A 23,847-nucleotide genomic window follows, 5' to 3' on the forward strand; every position below is an offset into this window, starting at 1 on the left:
GGCAAAGCTTTGTTTGACCGTTTCTATCCAGTTTGTTCTTGGAGTTGTACTTTGGTCTCTTACAATACTATTTTGAACCTCTCTAGGATGGGAAACCTAGATTGAGGAGGCATTTATTTTGCACCTCTTAAGGATTCTGCTTTCCTCAATAATGGAGAATTCATTTGTGATTGATGTTCTTATCAGCTATTGAAAGGCTTATTTCCCAGCAGTGTTGTCATTGCACTCCGTTGGAATTTGTACTTGAAAGCAAGGAGCAGGTTCTGTCCTCAGCCTGTTTTGTTGACAACAAATGCAAGCCTCTTCATTTGAGCAAGTTTGTACGTCTCCACACATCAATCTTATCTTCAAATCAAGTGATAATCTCTCATACTTTATGAACTTCTTGATTCCAAATGGAAGAAGCTCAGCAAATGGTAAGTCTCTTCAGTGTAAGTGACAGTTTGCATCCAAATGGAAGAAGCTCAGCAAATGGTAAGTCCCTTCATCAGAAGTGACAGTTTGCATCCAGTTCCTTTTCTCAAGCCATGTCCTTGATTAAAGAAGAAGTTGATCCCTATTCTTAGCGGCAGCTTATTATTCTCAGCAGCTCATCGTCAATTATTGAGGCGGTAATTCAATTTTCTCCTACCTTCAACTATTGAGTTGGTAGTTTATCGCCAACTATTGAGGCGGTAATTCAATTTTCTCCTACCTTCAACTATTGAGTTGGTAGTTTATCGTCAACCATTGAGGCGGTAATTCAATTTTCTTCTACCTTCAACTATTGAGTTGGTAGTTTATCGTCAACCATTGAGGCGGTAATTCAATTTTCTTCTACCTTCAACTATTGAGTTGGTAGTTTATCGTCAACTATTGAGGCGGTAAATCAATTTTCTTCTACCTTCAACTATTGAGTTGGTAGTTTATCGTCAACTATTGAGGCGGTAAATCAATTTTCTTCTACCTTCAACTATTGAGTTGGTAGTTTATCGTAAACCATTGAGGCGGTAATTCAATTTCCTTCTACCTTCAACTATTGAGTGGGTAGTTTATCGCCAACTATTGAGGCGGTAATTCAATTTTCTCCTACCTTCAACTATTGAGTTGGTAGTTTATCGTCAACCATTGAGGCGGTAATTCAATTTTCTTCTACCTTCAACTATTGAGTTGGTAGTTTATCGTCAACTATTGAGGCGGTAATTCAATTTCCTCTACCTTCAACCATTGAGTTGGTAGCTTATCGTCAACCATTGAGGCGGTAATTCAATTTTCTTCTACCTTCAACTATTGAGTTGGTAGTTTATCGTCAACCATTGAGGCGGTAATTCAATTTTCTTCTACCTTCAACTATTGAGTTGGTAGTTTATCGTCAACCATTAAGGCGATAATTCAATTTCCTTCTACCTTCAACTATTGAGTTGGTAGCTTATCGTCAACTATTGAGGCGGTAATTTAATTTTCTTCTACCTTCAACTATTGAGTTGGTAGCTCACCTTCAGTGGAACGTTGGTGTATTACATCTCTTTCATCGTCAGTGGTACGTCGATGAATTATCCCTTTTTATATCATCAGTGGTACGATGGTATATCTCTTCATACCTTCAGTGGAACGTTGGGATGTGTTATCGTCAGTGGTACGGCGGTACATCTCTTCATCGTCAGTGGTACGTCGATGAATTTCTCTTTAATACCTTTAGTGGAACGTTGGTATGTGTTATCATCAGTGGTACGGTGGTACATCTCTTTCATTGTCAGTGGTACGTCGATGAACTATCCTTTTTTATATCATCAGTGGTACGGTGGTATATCTCTTTAATACCTTCAGTGGAACGTTGGTATGTGTTATCGTCAGTGGTACGGCGGTACATCTCTTTCATCGTCAGTGGTACGTCGATGAATTATTCCTTTTTATATCATCAGTGGTACGGTGGTATATCTCTTCATACCTTCAGTGGAACGTTAGTATATGTTATCGTCAGTGGTACGGAGGTACATCTCTTCATCGTCAGTGGTACGTCGATGAATTTCTCTTTAATACCTCCAGTGGAACGTTGGTATATGTTATCGTCAGTGGTACGGCGGTACATCTCTTCATACCATCAGTGGTTTGATGGTGTGTTTTCTGTTAACGGAAGATTGGCATTCTGATTCAGGATGCATATTTTCTCATCCCCAGTGAAAGAGGATACCCCATTTTCTCACCTCCAGCGAAAGGTGATGCTTTAACCTCTCTGGTGCGAAATATTTTCCCCAGAGAAGTTTCTTTTCCCACCAAAGTTTCGTCTCTCCAACAAAGTCTTGCCTTCCCTAGTGGAGTTATGCCAACAAGACATTTGTTTTCCCCAATGGAGTTCCTTTTTCTCCCCGGTGTTGCCATGTTTTATCCTCATCATATGCATTCATTAAACATTGCATAGCATCTTAGGTTCAAAAATTGTGTTTTATATATTTAAGTCTCCGATTTCGTCAAAACGAAGATTTCCAATCATCGTATCTCCAAATCGAAGAAACTTAAATAGGGGCATCTATCATACCCCAATTTTTGACCCTAAGATCATACATCAATTGCATTCAATCATCAATCAAGAGCACCATTGTGAAGCTTTATCTTTGATACTATGATCATCTCTGAGGGGAATTATCGAGCATTTATAGCCTTTTATTTGTTTATACTAACCAAAAATCCAAAAAATATATGTTTTGTCTCTTTTGTTTATATTTTACAGGTAAAAGATCGGGCAAAAATCAAAACAGTGCAAGAAAACAATTTTTGAAAATTTGAAGGTGGAAATCGATTTACCCCTGTGGGAAATCGATTTCCTATGCGCAAAATTCAAAAAAATATAAGGAGGGAAGCTTGACATCATTTTGGCACCTTTTTATTTGATCATTTTATCAATTTTCCACCTCATCAAAATTAACCCCTTCATTAAACCCACTTAAACCTCATTTTACCATTTTTACCATTTAAATTCTACTTAAATACCAATTAACCACAAATTAATTACCAAACACAAAAAGACCAATTTGCCACTACTCTTGCTCCAATTCTATAAATAGAGACCTCTACTCTCTCATTTCATAAGCTTTGAGAGCCAACAAACCCCTTGCAATTTCTGTCCTCATCCCTACCAAATTCACCAAAGCTCTTTGTTCTTTCATAAAGTTTGTGAGTCACACCTTGAACCTCACAAACTTTGAGCTAAGCCACCTTTCATTTCACTCTTTTTTCTTCAATTGTTGAGAGATCAAGATTTGTGTTGGTGATTATTGAAGTGGATCTAAGTTTTGTTCAAGAATTGGTAATCTTCATCATCCTTTTTCATCTACCATAATGTGATTCTTTTGTGCTTGTATGTGACGCATCTTTGATGCTATATTGGTCCTATTTGATGGTGATTTGATGGAAAATTCGTGCTCCAATGGATATGTGATCATAAGGTGTTTGTATGTTTGCCTAACTCAAGTTTTATAGTTCATAATGCAGTTTTTTTGAAAACTGTGCGCAGGAAATCGATTTCCTACAGAGGGAAATCGATTTCCACTCTGTTTTTTGCGCCAGAATTGAACTCTGCACTCAGGAAATCGATTTCCTACAAAGGTAAATCGATTTCCAGTGTGGCAGAATGCTTTTTTTGCCTTTTTTATGCTTGTTTTGGCTTCCTTCTTCCTCCACTTCATTAATATCATTGGATCTAGGATGTTGATAGGTTTGAAATGACCAAATCCATAATATTAGATGAATGATATTAATGATAGTGTGAGTTGATTATCTTTTTATGCATTTTATTCTTCTTCCTCTACTTCATTAATATCATTGGATCTAGGATGTTGATAGGTTTGAAAGGACCAAATCCATAATATTAGATGAATGATATTAATGATAGTGTGAGTTGATTATCTTTTATGATTTTATTCTTCTTCTCCTTTTTTTCTTTTGATCGATGAAAGTCTTAACACCTTGAGAATTCTTATGGATTCTTGGTAAAGACTAGATCGTTACCTATTTTCTTTTCGTGCGGTATTGCTTTCGGAGAATGATCTACATATCATTTCTCTCGCATGCATTAGCACATAATGTTTTGACCGGCCTCGTTGTAGGGTGATTTCTATATAAATCACTTGGCGATCTGCTTAACATAGCGCAATATTTCGTGTCCCGAATCAAAAAGATCAAATATGGAAGGGAATTGTATGCGGTTGATTTAAGACTTATGGAAATTTATCATGTAGTCGCTATGATTTTATCAAGCTTCTGATAAAGTTCCATTAAATTTAAATCCGAGAACATCCTTCACTCACCATCGATCTTTCTTACTAACTTTGATAACATACTTGACAAGTTTCAAGATGGTTATCTTTAACATCTAACAACTAACTTTAATTTCCGCACTTTATTATACCGCTCTTTATATTTCTCGCTTTATCGCTTTATTTTATCATTTCATCATATTTACATTCCGCTATTTTTCCTTTGTCCATTTGGACGTTTATATTCCGCTATTTTCTCTTTGTCCATTTGGACATATGTTTATGTTTCCGCCATTTTCTCTTTGTCCACTTGGACCATACTTTACTTTTATGCTAAAACACTAATAAATAACGAAAATCTAAAAAACACTTAAGGCTCTCCTTTGGACTATTGGTTACTATCCTTAGCATTTTGGAGATTCAGACTTATGGATTTAGTACCTCTGGACTCTTATGATATTGTTACTCTGCTGTTATTCTGTCTGTCTGGCATTGGATTGTTGTCTGTTTGTATGTGCAGGTATTTCCTTGAAAGCCCTTGATGGTTAATTCCAAGGCATTGAGATACGGATTTTACCCGAAAACAGCCGTTACTCTGCCCGATTTCTGTCAGAATTTTAATGTGCTTAATGCAAAGTGGTGCTAAGATAATAAGTCTCTCTGGATCCCCAAATGATAATGTTGGTTTAGTATTGATATTCCAAAGGATGGGAAATCTACCTTGACTCACAATGTCAAGTGTTGGCTTCTTCTTCGGTTAGACCGTTCTTTCCTTAGCTTTTATTTTACGCAATAGGATAGCCTCTTCATCTCCTCCCATTCTTAAATTTTCAAAATCTTCTCCCTTTTTCAAAAACCTTCTTATGTTTGCAAACCTTTTCAAAACCTTTTCTTTTAAAATATCTTTTGCCCTTAGTGGCTTTTTCTTCAAAGTTTAGACACTGTTAATTGTCGAAACGAGTGGTTATACCCCACGATTTTGAAATTGATTGATATAATGAGATCTTTTCCACGTGAGCGTGCTAGTGGCATACTCGTTGATTTTATCCGAGTTGGAGCCCTTCTTTCATTTGCGATGCAAAGAACTCATTTGTTCTCATGCTCAAGATCAATGGCTGAGTATTTATCTCCGACGACGATAAAGTGTTTATTCGTTTTTTTAAAAAATGTTTTTCCCTTTAAGCGGAACTACATTAGCTCTGACTTCTCCATTGCACCGAGGAGGTATGTAGGCACAAGGCTTAATGTCTTGCCGAGCTTATTTTAAAAATAAAACAAACCCGTTTTTTAGCACACACGACACAGATTTTCAAAAAGGTTCCTGTGGAGTACCACAGATATGAGGGGTGCTTAAAACCTCCCCCTTGTATAAACAACACCCGTACCTAAGATCTCTTCTATTTGTTTTAAAAACAAACTTTGGGTTTTATTCGTTCTTTTCCCTTTTCCTTTGGAAACAATAAAGCGCGGTGGCGACTTTCACTGAAATATTGAGTCTAGTCAATTTCATGGCCTCGATCTCAGATTTTCCCCGCTACAGAGATGAACTTGAATCTGTAGGTGTAGCGATCACTTGGGCTGTATTCAGGCGAGAATTCTTGAGGAGGTACTTTCTTGAGAATGTTCGGGGCAGGAAAGAAGTTGAGTTTTTGGAGCTGACACAAGGTAACATGACGGTACCGGAATATGCTTCAAAGTTTGTTGAGCTGGCCAAGTACTATGTCCACTATAACAATGATGAAGCGATCGAATTTTCGAAATGTGTTAAGTTCGAGAATGGTCTCCGTGATGAAATTAAGCAGGGAATCAGGTACCAAAGGATTCGTCGGTTTACAGATTTGGTGGATTGTAGTAGGATCTATGAAGAGGATAACCTCAAGCTGAAGTCATCTCACTCCCGCGAGTTAGTTGACAAGAAAGGGAAGAAGCCTATGGACCGTGGTAAACCATATGGTAGGGGTAATTATAAGGCTGGAGGTTGAAAGAAGCCTAGTGGGGGAGACTCTAGTGCCCCTGTTAAGTGCTTTAAGTGTGGGGAACTTGGACATCGTGTTCACGAGTGCAAAAGCGAAGAGAAGAAGTGCTACAGGTGTGGTAAAGCAGGCCACATTGCTGTTGACTGCAAGGGAAGGACTGTGACTTGTTATAACTGTGGTGAAGAGGGCCATATTAGTCCACAGTGTCCTAAGCCAAAGAAGAATCAAGCTGGGGGTAAAGTTTTCGCTTTATCAGGTTCAGAGACTACTCCAGAGGATCGATTGATTAAAGGTACGTGTTTTATCCATGGCACTCCTGGAGCAACTCACTCGTTTATTTCGTTGGATTGTGCTAAACGTCTGAACTTGGAAATATCTGATATTAATGGTAGTATGATCATTGACACTCCTGCGTCGGGTTCAGTGACTACTTCGTTTGCCTGTTTGAACTGTCCAATTGATATTTTTGGTAGAGAGTTCGGAATGGACTTAGTGTGCCTTCCGTTGGAACAACTTGATGTCATCCTGGGTATGAATTGGTTGCAATTTAATCAGGTTCATATCAACTGTTTCACGAAGACGGTTATTTTTCCGGAAGATGTCGGTGTTGAGAGTTTAGCAATGACTGCTAGACAAGTGGATGAAGCAATGAAGGACGGGGCTGCCTTGTTTATGTTGATTGCATCCATGGAAGTGAAGAAGAAGGCGGTAAGTAGTGACTTACCATTAGTATGTGAATTTCCAGAAGTTTTCCCAGAGGATGTAAGAGAGTTACCGCCAGAGAGGGAGGTAGAATTTGCTATTGAGTTAGTTCCTGGAACTAGTCCTGTGTCGATGGCACCGTATCGTATGTCGGCATCTGAATTAGCGGAGTTGAAGAGTTAACTAGAAGAGTTACTGGAAAAAGAATTCATTCGTCCTAGTGTGTCGCCGTGGGGTGCGCCGGTGTTGTTGGTAAAGAAGAAAGAAGGCTCTATGAGATTGTGTGTGGATTATAGACAGCTGAATAAAGTTACTATCAAGAATCGGTATCCATTACCGAGGATTAATGATTTGATGGATCAACTAGTTGGTGCGAGTGTGTTCAACAAAATTGACTTGAGGTCGGGATATCATCAGATTCGGGTGAAGACGGACGATATTCAGAAAACGGCATTTAGAACAAGGTATGGTCATTACGAGTATACAGTGATGCCATTTGGAGTAACTAATGCGCCGAGAGTTTTCATGGAGTATATGAATAGGATCTTCCATCCTTACCTGGATCAGTTTGTGGTGGTATTTATCGATGATATTCTGATATATTCTAAGAGTGAAGAAGAACATACAGAGCATTTAAGGGTGGTATTAGAACTACTGAAGGAAAAGAAACTTTATGCGAAACTGTCAAAGTGTGAGTTCTGGCTAAGTGAAGTAAGCTTTCTTGGGCATGTAATTTCTAAAGATGGTATTGTCGTTGACCCAACGAAAGTAGAAGCAGTGTCTCAATGGGAAGCTCCGAAGTCAGTTTCCGAAATCCGTAGTTTCCTTGGTCTTGCGGGTTACTATAGAAAGTTCGTTGAAGGTTTTTCAAAGTTATCATTGCCGTTAACTAAGTTGACTAGGAAGTGTCAAGCATTCATCTGGGATTCGAAATGTGAAGAAGGATTCCAAGAGTTGAAGAAGAGGTTGACTAGTGCGCCGATCTTGATTTTGCCGAATCCGGCGGAATCTTTTGTTGTATATTGTGATGCTTCGTTGTTGGGATTAGGAGGTGTACTAATGCAGAATCAACAGGTAGTCGCTTATGCGTCGAGACAACTCAAAGTGCATGAGAGAAACTATCCGACTCATGACTTAGAGTTGGCAGCAGTGGTATTTGTGTTGAAATTGTGGAGACATTATCTGTATGGTTCGAGGTTTGAAGTGTTTAGTGATCACAAGAGCCTGAAGTATCTCTTTGACCAAAAAGAGCTGAATATGAGGCAAATAAGGTGGTTAGAGTTCCTCAAGGATTATGATTTTGGACTGAATTACCATCCGGGTAAAGCAAACGTGGTTGCCGATGCTTTGAGTAGGAAGTCCTTGCATATGTCTATGCTTATGGTAAGAGAATTGAATTTAATTGAACAATTCAAAGATTTGAGTTTAGTATGCGAAGGCACTCCTGTCAGTGTTAAGTTGGGTATGCTGAAACTGACTAGTGGTATTCTGGAAGAGATTCGAGAGGGTCAGAAAGCTGATGTAGAGTTGGTGGATAAGTTGAATCTGATTAACCAAGGCAAGGGAGGTGAATTCAGAATCGACGAGAATGGTATTATAAGGTTTGGTAATCGTGTTTGTGTTCCTAATGTTTCCGAATTGAGGAAGAGTATTCTCGAAGAAGGACATCGTAGTGGATTGAGTATTCATCCTGGTGCTACCAAGATGTATCATGATTTAAAAAAGCTGTTTTGGTGGCCTGGAATGAAAAAGGAAATAGCTGAATTTGTCTATGCTTGTTTGACTTGTCAGAAGTCGAAGATTGAGCATCAGAAACCATATGGAGCTATGCAACCGTTATTTATTCCGGAATGGAAGTGGGATAGTGTATCTATGGATTTTGTTTCTGGTTTGCCAAAGACGGTGAAGAACTATGAAGCCATTTGGGTTATTGTGGATAGGTTGACAAAGTCTGCTCATTTTATACCGATGAGAATGGATTACCCGATGGAGAGACTTGCTCAATTGTACATTGAGAAGATAGTGAGTTTACATGGTATTCCTTCGAGTATCGTGTCAGATAGAGATCCAAGGTTTACATCCAAATTTTGGGAAGGTTTGCAGAAGGTTTTGGGTACTAAGCTGAGATTGAGTTCTGCTTATCATCCGCAGACGGATGGACAGACAGAAAGAACTATTCAATCGCTAGAAGATTTGTTGCGTGCTTGTGTGTTAGAAAAAGGTGGTACTTGGGATAGTTATCTACCCTTGATCGAATTTACCTACAATAATAGCTTTCACTCGAGTATTGGTATGGCTCCGTTTGAAGCTTTGTATGGTCGGAGGTGTAGGACGCCTTTATGTTGGTATGAATCTGGCGAAAGTGCGGTGATTGGACCAGAGATTGTTCAAGAAACGACGGAAAAGATTAAGATGATTCAGGAGAAGATGAAGGCTTCTCAAAGTCGTCAGAAGAGTTATCATGACAAGAGGCAGAGAACACTTGAATTTCAAGAAGGAGATCACGTGTTTATGAGAGTTACTCCTATGACTGGTATCGGACGAGCTCTAAAGTCAAGGAAGTTGACTTCGCGTTTTATTGGTCTGTTTTAGATTTCAGAAAGAGTAGGAGATGTGGCGTATCGCATTGAGTTGCCACCGACGCTTGCAAATCTGCATGATGTATTCCATGTGTCGCAGTTGAGGAAATACATTGCTGATCCGTCGCATGTGATCCAAGTGGATGATGTACAGGTAAAGGATAATCTAACAGTTGAAGCTTTGCCTATGAGGATTGAAGATCAGAAGGTGAAACAATTGCGTGGCAAGGAGTAGCGTTGGTCAGAGTAGCTTGGGGAGGACCAGCCGGTGGAAATGTTACATGGGAATTGGAGAGCTAGATGAAGGACTCCTACCCGGAACTCTTTGCCTAAGGTATGTTTTCGAGGACGAAAACTTTTCTAGTGGGGGAGGGTTGTAACACCCCATAAATTTCTTTATTTAATTTAATTAATTTTTTTATTAAATAATAGAATTAATTGAATTATTTGAGAAATATGGATTAATAAGGCTAATGGGCCAGTGTCGCAAGTTGCAATAGGGGGTGTGTTAGTTGCAAAGCCTTTTTTCTAAAATAAGGTTATATTTTCATAAAATAGAAAAGAGGAGGATTTTGTGAAAAGAGAACCAAAAGGGAGAAGAAAAGAGCTGAACGTGAAATTGGGAGAAGAGCAAGAGTGAAGAGCAAGGGCATCCAAGAATTCGACATCGAGGTAAGGGGGGATTCTTCTCATTAACCTCTATTATGGGTTGTATGAATGATTCAATAGAGTTTATATGTTAGGATTCTGAATTGGATTGTATGTCGGGTTTGGGGTTTATAGAACTTTGGCTCAATTTATGTTGTGAATGATGATTGGTGTTGAATAATGATGTTAAGCATGATTAGAAGTATGTGTAAATGTGCAAATTGTGTTGTATGTATGGTTCATTTTCTGAAATTCGTACTGGTATGATTTTGAGGGCATTTGGGATGTATAGAATGTTGTTTTCTGCAGGTTGGGGTTTCTGAAATCGCCGGTTCGCGCCGCGTGCACAGGGTTGGCGCCACGAACAGGTGTGCAGAATGCCAGGGTGTTGTGATACGCACAGGTCGCGCCGCCTACCTGTGTTGGCGCCGCGAAGGCGTAACTTTTTCTCGTTTCGCGTCGCGTACATGTGTTTGCGCCGCAAATAGCTTGGCAGAGAGCCAAGGATTTTTGGAATGCTCAGTTCGCGTCGCGAACCAAGTTGGCGCCGCGTGCTGTTGATGTTTGGGACTTTTTTAAAATTTTAACGATGCATAACTTTTTAACTGTTAGTCCGTTTGATGTGCCGTTTCGAGCACAGTGAAGCTAATTAAGTGATTTACACAATAAAATAGTGTTTTGAGTTGTGACTCGATTTTATTTTAAAACACTTGATTTAATTGGTTGTGGTGGTTTATGCGTACAAATGCACTGGTGAATGTTTTGACTATTAACTCGTCTTGGTTGTGATTGATGATTAATATACATGTGTGTTGCACGCTCGCGAAAAAATGAACAGAGTCGCCACCAATATATTTATCCCATAAGGGAAAGGAATATCAGAAAACCTAAGGTGAATAAGAACGAGGTCTTTCGACCAGAGAATCTAGGTACGGGAGTCGGTTACGCAAGGGGAAGGTGCTAGCACCCCTCGCGCCCATCGTACTCGATGGTATCCACCTATGTTTGTTTCTATCTAAAGGGTGTGTACTATGTCTACCTATATGTGAATGCATGCAAAATGTAGGGAAAAGAAATAATTGTACTCGCACGGGCCCTACCCCGCTGCCTACGTATCCTTTTCAGGAATCAGAGTTACCGTAGCTCGGCTCAAGATTTTCTGTTTGTTTTTGTGTTTTTTAGTTGGGCGGAGTTAACGCTCGCGCTCTTGCATAAGGGATCGCCTAGGATGCAATAGAGCGGAGATAACAATGCCCTTAAGAAAGGAGAGAAGAGAGGGAGTTTGAGTGTTTCGAGGAAATCCCTAAGGCAAGGGAAACTCGAGTTACTCTTTGGTTTGTGTCTTTTAGAATTTGGGAACTTACGCCCGAATGGTTCCCTAAAGCAAGGGAGGTCCAAGCACTCGAATGATTCCCTAAAGCAAGGGAGATTCAAGCTTCGATTCCCTTTTTAATGATTTTCACTTTTTTATTAATGTTCTTTAAGTATTTTCTTTGTATTTTTTAGAGGGATTTTATTCAACTATTTATTAGATGTTTTATGTTGTAAAAGAAAAAAGAATGGAAAAGGGGGAGACTAGCCTAATTTCTAAGCCAAGTTATTATTCTAATCTAAGTTGTTGTTAACATGGTAATGGGATCCTAAAAGGAGCATACTAATGGTATTAACAAAGTAGGCCAAAAATATGGCCAAAAACAAGTAACAAAATCACACAACAATTATACCAAAAAAATAGCATGGGAATGGTACAAAACATAAAGAAAATGATTCAAGTACTAGTGCAAAATTAGACTAAAAATACTACTATTTTTATGAGTTTTTGAATGAGATTTCTAAGACTAAAATTAAACCTACGAGTGGCCTAAAAATCTAACAAGTTTTATTGATTTTATGCTTCTAGAACCTAAAAAAAATTAAGGGAAAAACTATGAAAAAAAAGACCTAATTCTAATGGGAAGTTATGTGGATCAGGGGGTGCAAGCTGAAAATGGTGGTGTAATTAGCAAGCTGGGCGCAGGGCCCATCTGGTTGGCCCAAAATAGTTGTTTTTGTTACAATTTCTTTATGATTGGGGTGTAACGGGCCAGAGGGGAGGTGTAACAGCAATTAGGGCGCAGGCCCAGAGGACTGGCTCAAACAGATTCTTTTTGTTACAATTTCTATCTGCCAAAAATGGCATGATGGCCCAAGAGGGGGAGGTGATTAGCAATTCATGTATGGGCCAAGGATATTTTTGTTACATATTTATTTCTTGCTAAAAACGCTACGGGCCAAAAGAGGGTGAGAATAGCAGATCGTGGCCCAAGGGAAATAGTCCATTTTTTTGTTCAGATTAGTTTCAATTAACCTCACTTAGTTTCAATTAAACTCTAATTAATACCAGTTAACAGTAATTAACCTAATTAAATCTAACTAATTCTAATGTTAATTAAAACAAGTAAAAGAGGAATTTAGGGTTCAATTCGTTGCGGCTATTGAACTTTCGGAACTCTTCTCACTCTCCTTCAATGTCTCGCGGCGGTGGTCCGTTTCCATACTCCGACAACCTCTTCACCCCGCCGCCACGGTCAAACACAACACCTCACCTCCGATTGACCTCTTATTTCTTCGATCAACCCTCTCATTCTCAATTTGTTTCACACAGCAGTTTCAATAATCAACAAAGCAAGCAGTTAATCGGAGAATGACGACAATAGGACTTACCTGAATTTGCAAACGGAGATTGAAGAATGAGAACACCGGCGGGGAGATTCCGATGAGCTATTGGCGAAATAAACGTGATTGAGACGACGCAGTTCTTCAGGTAACTTCTTGAATTTTCTCTTGATCTCGCGTTTAACGCTTCTTCTCTTTCTTCTTCCTTTCTGCGTATTGTGTGAGTTAACGCGATCATGAGATAGAGATTGGGACTTGATGATGGTGAAGGTGGCGATTCGTCGGCGATGAAATGAGGCTTAGCTCTGCCTCTTTCAGAGCCTGGTGATGGCTCTGAAGACGCTTTGTGAGGAGCTTTGAGTATGGGTGAAGAAGGTTATTGAATGTGGGAGAGATGATGGATGATGCGTGAAGATGGTGATAGAAGCTGAACGAATGGAGATTGGTTCAAAGGTGAATTGAAGAAGATGTTGAATGGGAGTGAAGATGAAGGTTGAAGTATGAAGGTGGATGAAGAGAGTCAGAAATGGTGGGGGAGAATGGCGTGAAGGTCTGAGAATTGAGGTGAGGCTCTGTTTATATAGGTTGAGGAGTGGAGGAAACGGTTATGGGAAGAGCAACCTGAGCCTTTGGATTGGTGAAGTTTGTTAGAGATTGAGTGGTGCGGATTGAATCAGTTAGGAGTTTGAGTTGTGAGCTGGCAAATTCGGTTAGGAATTGGTTATTTCTGTTTTTGATTCGGTTACAGTTACAACCTCTTAAAAAGTTAGTTTTGGTAGTTATTTTAGTTTGGTACTAAGTCCAGAGGTTAGTTGAGCCTAGGGAAATTAGTGATAGGTTTAAGATTGTTAGGGATAGTTTGAAATTGAAAGATGGGGGGAAAATTAATGACTGGCTACTGTTAGCACGACTTGACTGAATTTGGGATTTGGAGTATGGCTGGGTATATACCTGAACTATCCTCATCTGAGTTGAGCTGGTAATGACAAGGTTTAGTCGACACGAAACTGTGATCGAGCTATTAGATCATGTAGAATTCAGCCAACTATTTTTTGTAGTGAACTGGTTTGAAATGTATGGTTATATGATTATATGAGGGTCTTGAGTGATGGGCAAATGGAGGGAAAAAATCTGAATTACATGCTTCACAGTTTTTGTTTGGGTGGATTGGTTTTTTATAGTCTAACTTGTATGAATTGGATTTTTTTCAGGTTTGGAAGTGTGTATGCCCAAGCTGCAAGGTGCTGATTGAATGTGGATACAGGCTTGATTGGTTTTGGAAGGTGCAGTGATGCAAGGCATGGTTGGTTTAAGAGGTAGTTACTTTTCTGTTTTTTGTTTTGTATCTGTTAGTAGGTTGTTAGTTGACAATTATATGGACTTAATTAATAGGTGAAGGGTTTCAAAAGAAAAGGAATGAGGGGCAGTTGGGTGGGTTAACTGAGACTGAAACTTAGATTAGAATGTTAGTGAAAGATTTGACTGGTTAGTTGAAATGGAATATTAGCGAAACTATTAGAAGATTACAACTGTCGGTTAGCAAAAGGTTATTTAGAAAATTAGTTTGAAATTTTGTTGGGGCTGTTATGAAGTTAATGACTAGTGGGATGTATGGTTTCCTTTTGGTAATATTCTCTGATCCTGTCTCAGTGTATGTATAAGGTGCAAAACTGTGTGGCTGAGCTGATATACATATTCTTATCTGTGCAGGTCTCGGTTTTGATTCGACGCAATGCTTCGATACTCCTGAAGCTTGTATCTGCAAGTGAATGGCTGATTATGCTGGACTTTGTATTGAATTTGTGGAATTGTGGGTTTGAAGTGGAATATTGTGTGCATAGAATTGATTTTTCTTTGCGATGCTTATTGTTCATTTTTCTATTTTTGTAGTGCCGGGCTGACTGAATGTTTTTTTGTTGATTTTGTTTGGCTGCATGGGCTGGATAATGCATCGGAATGGTTTTGATAATGTATATGTATTGCTTGCAGGTTTGAAATCATTTGGCAGGTTCGGTTTCGGCACGTTTTGGTTTGGAGGATCCTCTTTGAAGTGTTATGATGTTGATGTATATACTGAGTTGTTGCAGGACAGTAGTTAAGGAATTAGTTTAACGGTTGCGGTTAGTGGAAAGTGAAACTTAGGTTAGAGCTAATAAGGAAAGGTTAGTGAAAAATGTGTAACAGGAATTCTGCTAGTTATTAGTCATGGAATCAGTCAGCTTGGACTTGGCTTATGTATGGCTTAAACTCGAATGAATATGTGGACTTGGTATTGATGTATTTGTAGTGATGATGATTTCAAGAGGTCTGTAGTAGTTTGTCTTTCTGCTTTTTGTAATGAGATTTTTGGTATTGACTGTTTGTAATGGATTGTAATGAATGCTGGATTTTTGTAATAATGTGAGGTGTTTTGCCTTTTGAATACAAGAATGCATTTCCTCTTTTTCTTTCTTTTTGTGCAAGGCTTGATCAGATTTTGTAATGACTTTTTCTTGAGTTTCAAGTGGCACCATCCATGTAATTCCACAATTTTATGTCCGAAAAGAACTCCCTCCATTTTTACAAATTGAATTCCAACTCTTCCTTCATTTGAACTTCATGCAAGATTTTGAGTGAATTATGAAATAAGATGAAAACCTGTAGAAGTTTTAATTTGGATTTTGGTCAAAAAGTCAACCGTTCCCAGTTGACTTTGACAAAAATCAACGCTATTATCATCTAGCTTTCGAAGTTGAAATGATCCACCCAAATAACATAGAAACTCCAATTCTTGCATATAAATCCAAGTAAGTGACTTGCAACCCAAGTGATAGCCTGATCCACTCATTAATTGATGAACCTAACCCAAATGCTGAGTGAAAATACTTGGTGATCTTAAGACCACACCCCTAGATCCATCTGATAATCCCAAGCACACGGAGCAGACCTGAAGGGCCTTAGTTGAACAAAATTGCATAATGTAGAAACCTCAATCACTCTGAAACCCTAGATCTTTCCATGACTATTGATCCAATGTTCCAGGTGCCTTATTGATTAGTGATGCATGATGCGTTATATGACCTAATGGGAGGTATGTACATGATATTATGAAATGAGAAGTCTAAGCCAGTTAAAATAAGTTAGGGGTAGGACAAATTTGGGGTATGACAGCTGCCCCTATTTAATCGTCTTAAACCTGAAGGTGAGATTGGCGCTAGCCTTTCGAACATTCGAGGTAGAAGAAGATTAAATATCAAAGTACCAGAAATTTTTCCTAAAGAGAAGATGGTGTAAATGGTATCCTTATTTTTTGTTTTGATATCTGCTGGGGAAAGAGAATTTTTGTTTTTCTGATGGAGATATTTATAGTGAGTAATGGATTTGAATGGTGGTAGTATGTAACGTAGTAGCGGTGCCAATACAAGGTTTCCAAAGAGAATGGTTATATGAGACAATGACTGAAAGGAATAGATCTCGTGCGATCTACGACTCAACATCGGGAGAAAATCTTGTACGATCTTCAAGACTGAAAGGAAATAGATCTCGTGCGATCTACGGCTCAACATCGGGAGAAGATCTCGTACGAACTTCAGGACTGAAAGGAAATAGATCTCGTGCGATCTACGACTCAACATCGACTCGAAAATAGGAGAGGATCTCATACGATCTTCAGGACAGAAAGGAAAAGACCTCGTGCGATCTATGACTCAACAACAGGAGAGGATCTCGTAAGATCTTCAGGACAGAAAGGAAAAGATCTCGTGCGATCTATGACTCAACATCGACTCGACAACAGGAGAGGATCTCGTACGATCTTCAGGACAGAAAGGAAAAGATCTCGTGCGATCTATGACTCAACATCGACTCGACAACAGGAGAGGATCTCGTACGACCTTCAGGACAGAAAGGGAATAGACCTCGTGCGATCTACGACTCAACATCGACTCGACAACGGGAGAGGATCTCGTACGATCTTCAGGACAGAAAGGAAATAGAACTCGTGCGATCTACGACTCAACATCGACTCGACAACAGGAGAGGATCTCGTACGATCTTCAGGACAGAAAGGAAATAGAACTCGTGCGATCTACGACTCAAAATCGACTCGACAACAGGAGAGGATCTCGTACGATCTTCAGGACAGAAAGGAAATAGACCTCGTGCGATCTACGACTCAACATCGACTCGACAACAGGAGAGGATCTTGTACGATCTTCAGGACAGAAAGGGAATATATCTCGTGCGATCTACGACTCAACATCGGCTCGACAACAGGAGAGGATCTCGTACGATCTTCAGGAGTGAAAGGGAAAAGATCTCGTGCGATCTATGACTCAACATCGGGGTTTGGAGAAGGGAATTGGTTCTAAAATGGTTTTCCAGGTTGGAAACTGGGCTTTGAAAGGGTTTGCCAGGTTGGGAACTGGGCTTTGAAAGGGTTTGCCAGGTTGGAAACTGGGCTTTGAAAGGGTTCGAAGGTCGGAAGGCAAAGGATTCACAACACGGGGGTTGGACCTAAAAAGTTTTCCCATACGGGGGAAGGGACCACGGAGACTAGTGACGACTAGACTCGATCAAAAGACATAATCACGAAGATGTTGATGCTTGCGAAGCATAAGAATTACATTAATCCCTCGGGCCAAAGGCGGGGTGTAACTCTTCAAGAGTGGCAATCGTTCGAATTACAACACACCAAGTATGGTTATTCAAACGATTGAAAAATGAGATGGGTTGAATGCCCACCCTCATTCACACTCTAATTTGCACGCAGCACACGGGAAATAACCACGACAAGACTAGTAACGACTAGACTCGACAAGAAGATGACAGTAACCATTGGAAATTACGGAGATTTTGATGCTTGCGAAACATAAGAATTACATTAATCCCTCAGGCCAAAAGGCGGGGTGTAACTCTTCAAGAGCGGCAATCGTTCGAATTGCCACACACCAAGTATGGTTATTCAAACGATCGAAAAATGAGATGGGTTGAATGCCCACCCTCATTCACGCTCTAATCTGCACGCAACATACGGGAAATAACCTCGAAGACAACGATTCTGACGAAGAAAGACATTGCATCTGATCCATATTGGAGAGAGAAAATGAGACTTCTTTTGGGGATTAAGGATATCAGGTATCGGCACCGTGGCATAAGGAGATTTGCGATGTAGTAGCAGATATCAATCGGAGTTTGTAAGGACAATATTTTATGTGGGGGAGTATCGTCGTCTTGATTGAGTGCTGATTTGTATTATCTGGCTTATGCTTTGTATGCATGTTTGAATTTTTCTATGGCGTAATGGTCCGCTTTGACGGATATGCTACGCTTTTGAGGATGCAATGTTATATGCAGTGAACACTATATGCAGGATGCCAAATAAAGGCATTAGTGAGGTAAACACCAGGGAGAATCCCCTTAGTGTTAAGGAACATGTGGAGGTGCCAATAGATATTGGACTTTGTGTTTGTAAGATGCTCCTTCTTTGACTTGAAGAAAAAATTCTGACTTCTCACCATGTGCCACTCTTGGAAGATTTTCAACTTGAGGAGATTCCCTCGATTCACCATGTTGGGGATGAGAAATCCAGGTAACGAGCCTTGGTTAGGGAAGTAGGACAACTCCTAGGAGAAATAAACTCCTATGCTTGAGGGACGGAACAAACTCTCGGGAGAAATAAACTCCGTGCTTGGGGAGAGACCAAGTTTCCAGGAGAAATAAACTCCTATGATAAGGGAGAAGTGGTACAACTCATAAGGTTGTGCCCCAAGTTTCATGACCCATTAAGAGATTTTCCCTAAAGGATCCTTGGAGAGATTTGTCGAATCTCGACGTAACTGCCCCAAATTGATCAAAGCTTAAAGAGATTTATCGACATGATTGCCCCAGATTGATCAAGGCTTGAAGAGATTTATCGACATGATTGCCCCAGATATGTTGAATTTGAGAGGTCAAACCTCGACTCAACTGCCCCTGATTAGGTACATCTTACTAGAATCCTCGAGCTTTCATGTTTTGAAGTCATACAAACACGGAAACAACTTTACCACGCTCAACGGAGTCTTCAAACTCTTCCCCTCAAGGTAATCAAGGAAAGCATTAACCGTTCATGCCCAACGGAGTTCTTTGGATATCTTGCCCCTTGATGGTCAACATTTGAGATGATTAGCTTTTACTCCTTGGAGTTCTCAAGGCTCTTGTACTTTGACATGATCAAGTTACTCACTGATTCTCATCCTGAAATTTTTTGATGTTTAAGCAGATGTTTTGTATGCAAAAGAATGTTAATTCTAAGAATGATAATTCTAATGCAAAGCCTATGTTAGTCTTGAAGTTTTAAAACTTTTTGTGAAATGAGGTTGCGACCTCTTGTGATCGAATCACTAGTTGACACAACCTCGATTTTTGCGTATGGAAGATAAAGTAAACGTACGATACCAGCATGGATATGAGTCTCGCTTCATTGGGAGTCAGTTAAATGTTGTCTCGTCAGAGTATGCTTTCAAAATAAACCCTACTTCAATTAGGACTTTTAAGGGTTGTAATTTGGCCGGGTTCACGGTTTTCAAAAAACAAAAGATTTTTAGGCTCAAAATTATTCGTACCCACCCCCTTCGTGATGTTCTCCAGTCCTATGTCCAGTTAACTCGACACGAGTGTTCATCCCTCACAAGGAATTTGAAATGGTTGAGGAATCAATGAGGTTCTTTGGACATGGCGGTCACTCACCTTTTATTCTTCTGATTCATTGTCACACGACTTTGTTCCTTTGATAAGGATTTTTATTTTATACTCCTTGTTTTTCTCTTCTGCTTTCCCTAACTTTTGCCTGGACAAATTCTTTTGAATTTTATTTTGGGGTCCAGCGGGATGCCATAACTTTTGCCTAAGTCACTTGCTTTCATGTTTTTGACTTAGCGGGCTCTTTTTCTAATTCTCTTTTTTTTTGAACAAGTCGTGTGATGTTGCGTTGCTTTTGATTTGTTTGAAAGATCGTGACTGCCTGACTCCTTTGATTTGATGAAGGATTACCATTGTGGTATCGTCATCTCTTGATCTCTTGATGGAATAAGGATAATCATTGCGGTTTTGAAATTCCTCAACCTTTTGAAGGATAACCATTGTTGTATCCTTAGATGCATATCCTTTTGGTGAGTTTTGAACACTCAATTAAGTTAAATGAACACTACCCCGCCCCAAGGTTAAAATAAGGGTCTTTATGATTAAAAAAGAAACTCCTACTTCAAGGCTCAAATGGGTTATCGAGGGTCTATCTCCCTTATATCTCCGGTGTTTGGGGATTTGAAATAATGCCTGTACATCCTCAGTAGGGTTCTTATTCGAAAACACATGATTAAAGATTTTGCATTTTTATTTTTCATCATTCTCCCTCAGCTTTTTGCCCAAGCAAGAGATTAGTAAAGTTGGTATCGTATGCAAGAATCATTTTGTGAGTGATAACGAATGGATTACTTCAAGACAAACATAAACAATGTATTATGATTTTCATTCAGAAATTAACAAGTTTTTACATGCTAGCAATGCTTAAACAAACAATGAAATGTTACAAATGAGAATGCAATAAAGAAACTAAATGAATGCCATTGTTGAGTAGACTTGACTCCGTCTGGACTTATTGATCTTGAATACTTTTGCAGTTCTTTCCAAACACTTCAGATTACTCCAAAAGAGAACTCCAATGAAGTCACCCATGAGTCGTAAACTTTTGCCTTGCTTTAGGGATTCGAGCAATGCGAGTGATGCAATGCTCAAGATAAGAGTACGTCTTGCTTATCCCTCGTGCGGGAGCCCCAAGCATATTCATTGAAGAAGTATTTGCCATCAAACATGGAGGAACCTTGCGTGGTCACCAAACTTAGAGAACCTACTTGTTGCAAGGAGAGCTCAAACACCAACTGAAACACCAACCTCCACGGATACAACTGAGCACAAGAACCTTGAGGATGAGAGATGTTTCTACAGAACAATCTTGATTACCCTTTTCGAAAAATATTCTGACAAAGTTGCACAAGGACTTGTGGTGTTTTTATTATTATCCTACCGACGAGTCTAAACAGGGAATTTGTTGATTTTGGAGATTTTCTGAAATCTGAGCTTTCACTCAGGCAAAGGAATTCCATTCACCCACATGTTTCCTCCTTGAAGGATTACATGCCTCTCATCAATCAACTGTTGTACTTTGGCTTTGAAAGCGTTGCAGTCCTCAGTTGAGTGCCCTACTAATCCAGCGTGATACCCACATTGCACATTAGGGTCATACCCAGGTGGAAACGGACGTGGTGGAGGCTTCAGAGATTTGGGAACCACCAATGAGCTTTGAACTAGATATGGCAGAAGATTACTGTATGTCATAGGAATTTGGTCCAGAGGAGCATTTCTTCGTCCCAAATTACTTCTAGGTGGACACTGATTCAGATGGCCTTGTTGATGTGGAACATATTGCTTTTGTGGCGAATACTGAATCGGTTGTGGTTGGATCATGTGGGGTTGTTGATGATTCAAATACTCAATCTGCTCAGGTGTTTTCCCCTTTTGACTTGGTTGTGAAACAATCAAAGATTGATAAAGTGGAGAATTCGGAATCCAAGATAGTGTGTTGTGCTTCTGATTTGAAGTAGATCCGACATAGAAGTATGAATCAACCTTTTCTTCCACCACAGATGGAACCCTATTTCCTTGAACACTCATGCCCTCGGAGGTGATCAAAATCACTTTTGAGTCAATGAGATCTTGAATTTGATGCTTCAGCGCCCTACAATTCTCAATATCATGGCCAGGTGCCCCAGAATGGAACTCGCATCGAGCATTGGCATCAAAATTGGGGGGAAGCTTTTCAGGCATGGATAAATCGCGTAGCTCAACCAACCGAAGTTCCAGCAAGCGGGGAAGTAACTGAGCATAAGGCATGGGGATCGGATCAAGAACCCTCTGAGGCATCTTAGGTTTTTGCCCACACATTCGGCCCCCTTGATTCATTATAGGGACATGAACAGATTGACGTGGCGGTAATGGCACTTGAAGTTGAGGGAGAGCTCCCTGAGGTACCCCATGAGTGGAAAGAGATCCTATTGAAGAGAAGGAGTCAACAATTTCTGTTGCAGCAGCAGGGACAGCGTCACCTTCCTTCCTTAGTACCTTTTTCAGAACTTCCATGACCAGGCTCAATTGAGTCTTCAACTGACTGTTTTCCTCCTTTAGTGCATCCTGATTATGGATCAAATCTTGCATTTCCAGCATAAGATGACCCATATATTCCTTCATCTCATCCATTTCCTCACGGAGTTGTTCCATAGTTGATCTTGGAGTCGTGGCGGTGAGAAGTCAAATCTGTTGTTGATCTTGAAATCTGAATAGAAAGGGTCCCATAAGTCTCTGAGAGAACCATGAAATGCATGATAGTATGAATGCATGTTTCATTTATGAGAGATCCTAAAGTCTTTTCATACACTTTTGTTCTCTTTTGGAATCAAAGCTTTTTTGTATAGAATATCTTTTCTTTTTTTTCGCTTTTCTATTTCCTTTTTTCTTTTTGTTTTTTTTTTTTGTTTTTTTTTGGAAATAGGCTCTAGGATCCCCCATAAATGAAGTGGATAAAGCAATGATGTTATGCAATGCAAAAGCACGGAATCGAGGTCCATATAATCTTAGTAGCATATGTACAATCCTCTGAATGACTGATATAAAACCTCCTTGCAGGCCAAATGTCATAGGATCAAAGGTTCGACGCCTTTTTGAATACAAGAATATCAAGCACTATGAGAACAGACCAAATAAAGGTCCGACCTCAAATATGAAGAAGCAATGGTATGTAGGAGTCAAGGTTTCCTGTCCCACCCCAATCTCGCGGGTATGAAGTCTAGACACGGACAAGTGGTCCCTAATGGTCACTAGGGTCTACAGTTCCCATGGGGTACAAAGTGTTTGAGGCAACAAGCGTGCCAGACACAGTGTTCCATGAAAGAACCTCGCCCAGTTGTGGCACCCCATGTCAAGCTCGATCGTAGCAAGAGCCACGGGAGTCAACATGAGCATCCACGCTAATCCTATGTGTCACTGGCCTGGGTAGTGGGCCTTTTACCTCACAAAACCCCCCACCCGCAAAACAAAGCAGAAAAATATGTGGCCCCCACGGGGACCCATAATATAGTCCAGATGCATGATGTGCAAGCAGAAATAAACATGATATGCAAGCAGAAAATAAACATGCAAACATATATACAAGATATAGACATAAAAAAACAAATAAACACCCAATAAAATAAAACAAAGGCTAGGATCGACTTGCTTAGGTCTCCCCAGCAGAGTCGCCAACTGTCGCACGCTCGCGAAAAAATGAACAGAGTCGCCACCAATATATTTATCCCATAAGGGAAAGGAATATCAGAAAACCTAAGGTGAATAAGAAAGAGGTCTTTCGACCAGAGAATCTAGGTACGGGAGTCGGTTACGCAAGGGGAAGGTGCTAGCACCCCTCGCGCCCATCGTACTCGATGGTATCCACCTATGTTTGTTTCTATCTAAAGGGTGTGTACTATGTCTACCTATATGTGAATGCATACAAAATGTAGGGAAAAGAAATAATTGTACTCGCACGGGCCCTACCCCGCTGCCTACGTATCCTTTTCAGGAATCAGAGTTACCGTAGCTCGGATCAAGATTTTCTGTTTGTTTTTGTGTTTTTTAGTTGGGCGGAGTTAACGCTCGCGCTCTTGCATAATGGATGGCCTAGGATGCAATAGAGCGGAGATAACAATGCCCTTAAGAAAGGAGAGAAGAGAGGGAGTTTGAGTGTTTCGAGGAAATCCCTAAGGCAAGGGAAACTCGATTTACTCTTTGGTTTGTGTCTTTTAGAATTTGGGAACTTACGCCCGAATGGTTCCCTAAAGCAAGGGAGATCCAAGCACTCGAATGATTCCCTAAAGCAAGAGAGATTCAAGCTTCCATTCCCTTTTTAATGATTTTCACTTTTTTATTAATGTTTTTTAAGTATTTTCTTTGTATTTTTTAGAGGGATTTTATTCAAGTATTTATTAGATGTTTTATGTTGTAAAAGAA

At 39.9% G+C, this 23,847-nt stretch overlaps 1 long non-coding RNA gene across 1 annotated transcript; it reads left to right on the forward strand.

Moving 5' to 3' along the window:
* Nucleotides 1-13,800: 13,800 nt before the first annotated feature.
* On the forward strand, nucleotides 13,801-15,191 carry LOC131638273 (uncharacterized). Its single transcript, XR_009294627.1, has 3 exons — nucleotides 13,801-14,108; nucleotides 14,503-14,602; nucleotides 14,782-15,191. It is a non-coding gene; the product is annotated as an uncharacterized LOC131638273 (long non-coding RNA).
* Nucleotides 15,192-23,847: the final 8,656 nt, after the last annotated feature.

This window comes from Vicia villosa, unplaced genomic scaffold (assembly GCF_029867415.1).
Source record: "Vicia villosa cultivar HV-30 ecotype Madison, WI unplaced genomic scaffold, Vvil1.0 ctg.002239F_1_1, whole genome shotgun sequence".
Classification (NCBI taxonomy): domain Eukaryota; kingdom Viridiplantae; phylum Streptophyta; class Magnoliopsida; order Fabales; family Fabaceae; genus Vicia; species Vicia villosa.